This window comes from Salvia hispanica, chromosome 5 (genome assembly GCF_029641045.1).
Source record: "Salvia hispanica isolate PSC_SH4W2 chromosome 5, Shi_PSC_v1, whole genome shotgun sequence".
Taxonomy (NCBI): domain Eukaryota; kingdom Viridiplantae; phylum Streptophyta; class Magnoliopsida; order Lamiales; family Lamiaceae; genus Salvia; species Salvia hispanica.
In genome coordinates this window covers 37457298-37461001 of record NC_142696.1, presented here as the reverse complement: position 1 = coordinate 37461001, position 3704 = coordinate 37457298, and the positions used below count along the sequence as shown (strand labels likewise).

Below are 3704 nucleotides of genomic sequence, written 5' to 3'. Positions count from 1 at the left end.
TAGTTTTTTTTTAGCTAAGTATGATGTAATCTCACTTTTAAATTATTTAATGTATTTTTTTTTTTTTTTTTGCATTTGTGGTGTTTAATATAATATATTTTGGTATTTTAGTTTAATTAAAAACAAAATTAAAAAATAATGATTTAAAATTGAAATGAAAAATGGATAAGAGATAGGGCGTCCACTAGGGCTCCACCATTATAGAAAGATAGGGCATGCTGATGTGGCAACCACTAGGGCTCTCACTAGAACTTTAACTAGGTTATCCATTGTGGATGCTCTAAGAACGACGGATTCTAATATGTATGCACGTTGCCATATGTCAAACACTTCATAAGTACAACAGATATATTTCCATATATAAGTACAACAAACAAGTACTCCACGATAATCTCTCGTACAACATACAAGTACGTGATTATTCATTATATATACTATTCAACATATAGATTATATAGTGGAAGTACGGAACAACAATAAGCACAAACATATAGTAGATATATAGTGGAAGTGAGGATCAACGGTAGGTGATATAGACATCATGCTCATCCACATCAACCCCCCTTTCCCAATCATTCACCAATTCCGCAACCCGGACTAACCCCCCCACGGACCGGAACTGGCCGGTGCCGCCGACGATCGACATCTCAATCTCATCCGCCCGAGGTGGATACCTCCCCATCACGGCCAGCGTGCTGCCGTTGAACTTCCCCTCGGTGAACAAGTAATTGCACACCATTAGTAACCCCGTTACGCTCATATCGGTGTACGCGTACATCCCCTGGGCTCGCCCCACCACCCTGGAGCTCGGGTCCGGGCCCTCCGTCAGCCGATTGTCGAACATCACCACCTCACCGAACCTGGTTCGGTAGGTGTTTGTGGTGGCGGCCTGTGCCACCACCACGGCCGACGTGTTGGGGCCACGTAGGATGGTGTGGAAGTAGAAGTGGAGGTGATCAGTTTGCTGCTCTGACCTCTGCTGCATCTCTCCCTTTGTAGGGAATTCTTGGGAGTTTGTTGGGAGGGAAATGGCTATGAAAAGGAGGATGATGATGTTGAGAGAGAATGTTGGTACTTTGGCCATGCCTGCAAATGTGTGGAGGTGCATCAGCATCAGATTTCAACTACATATATATACACGAATAAATATGACTATTGCGTTTTCAAATTATAGTACTCCCTCCGTCCCAGAGAAGATGTCACACTTGGAAAATAGCACGGGATTTTAGGAGATGTTATTTTGTATATTAAGTGGTGAGAGAAAATATAATTTTATAATTGATGTGAGAAGGAACTTTTTACAAAAGAGGAAATGTGACATCTTTTGTGGGACAAACTAAAAAGGAAAGTGTGACATCTTTTGTGGGACGGAGGGAGTACATTAGTATATGTTTTTCACCGGTTCGATATATTGCATGTCAGATTGGAATAAATTGTAAATGACATACTTTTAATGAATAATTGATAATGTAACGCCCCACTTTTCGAACCTTAATTTTTAAACCATAAAATTTTTGCATTAAATGCTTTTAATGCTACGTAGTATGTGTATTAAATGATGAGTGAATTAATTGCATGATTTCTCTGTGACCTAATTGCAATTTGATGTTGAGATTGATTTGAATAGTCAAATCCGTTGAGTATATGACGTGGTTGTTGAATAGTTAATATTGTTGAAAATGTGACATGGCCGTGGAATGGTCAATGTCGTTGAAAATGTGACGTGGAGGTGAAATAGTCAAAAATGGTTGAAATTTGCGACATGATTGTGTGAATATTTTAATGCGAGGTGAAATATATTGTGGTGAATTATTTTCCTAAGGGTGAGTGAGATTGAATAGGTTCATCCATAATTATTCCACCCATTTTATTGGAATTTTCGACCACTATGATTTATTCGAGAGGAATCCTATTTTCTTGGATTTAATTAATTGCTTGGGATATTTATCCAATTAAATCCAAAACCCAATTATTCTTTATTTCTCTATGAGAAAAATCGATCCCCATGATATTTCCAAGGAGATTTCGAAAATCTCTTATTTATGGAGAGGATGAATTATTTATTATATTATTTGAACCCTTATTTATTCTCTTCCATGAATAAATATAAATATCCTAGCATATCTTACCATATCTAAGGAGATCTTGTCATATCCTATTTAAATTAGGATTTGAATTTGATTCCTTGTGAGAGAGACTCAAAAGCACACCACTTTCCTACTGTTATTGGGAGAATTATTATTTTTATTCTGCTCTGTGAAATCTCTTGCTCCGTGAAAATCTAAATAAATCCTACGCATAACTTAATGGGCAGAAATCGCCTACTTCTTATTTTAATAGTGGGATTTATTATTTTATTCTGCTCCGTGATATTTTATTCTACTCCGTGAAATACCAAATTAAATCATATGCTAATTAAATAGCATATAATTCGAAATCTCTATTTTTCTCTCCCTAATTCACGTAACTTCTCCCCATCAAATCTTCCCAAATCTTTTATTTATTTATTTGGGGATTTAATTATTGCACTCTATAAATGCATGGGAGAAAACCTAAACCTAAATCAAAATCACGCTTCCCTCACTCTTGAAGTTCACGCCCCGCCCCCACTCCTCCTACAATCTCTCAATTTTTCTTCTATTTTTCTCTAAGAATTCTTCATCTTTTGAGAAGAATTAACGTTGAAGCCTCAAGAATTATTGAAGAATCAAGATTTTACTTTGTTTCTACCGATCGTTTCTATCAAGAAGAGGTATTTTGATCTATCTCTCTCATCTAACCAATTAATCGGTGTTCTTGAACCCTCATGCATATAGATCGAGTGAAAAAGGGAAACCAATTTATAAATGGGATGCATGTGTGTGTGTGGATTGACGTGTATGTGTGTGTGTCGGCGTGTGTGTTTGTGTGTGCGTGTGATGTGTGTTGAAGAACACTCATGCGCGACCATGATTTGATGATAGATCTGGAGTTGTAGTATGAATAAACTGAGATGAAGAGCATGTCTTGATTGTAACTGTTAATATAAAATAAATCGATGGGAAAAGGGAAATGTTGGGAACATGCATGATTTCGAGTCATTGATTGAGACTGATTTGTGATACACATTAATTTAAAGGTGATAACTCGCGCTCGAAGCGTGATAGCAAATGGAAGAAAGTACTTGAAATTTGAGCAGTCGAGGTGGGCTCTCATAAACTATTTTATGTTGAAAAGCATGATTATGGCGTTATAAGGGTGGTTTAAAATGTTATGTCATGCCTGTGATTGTTATGATGATATTTGCCTGATGCCTAGTTTGTGAGTTCGCTCCATTAGGCTATAGGGCTATGATTGTCTGATGCCTAGTTTTTGAGTTCGCTCCATCAGGCTATAGGACTATATAAACGAATTCGGGTCTAAGTAGGGCTGCAAACCCTATCAGGCTAGTGTACACGGTTGGGATCGGGAGCCGTCCTTGCTAGTCGGTCGGTCTCGTGGGCGAATAGCGTGGCCACACTTTCGTCGCACCATGGAAATGTTGTGATTGTTGGATTATTGAGAAAATGAGGGAGATTGTTTCACTGGCCAATCTATGAAATTATTTTGTGATACTCGATGATATTATTTTCTAAATGCAAAACTCGAGTTCACTATGGTAAGGATGGCATATCTATTAAAATATTTTGGCATGTGTCCACTGGCTGGGTATTTCAAAATACTCA

At 37.6% G+C, this 3704-nt stretch overlaps 1 pseudogene; it reads right to left on the bottom strand.

Moving 5' to 3' along the window:
• Positions 1–334: 334 nt before the first annotated feature.
• LOC125190833 (dirigent protein 1 pseudogene) lies at positions 335–1099 on the bottom strand (annotated as a pseudogene).
• Between the last annotated feature and the right edge of the window lie 2605 nt (positions 1100–3704).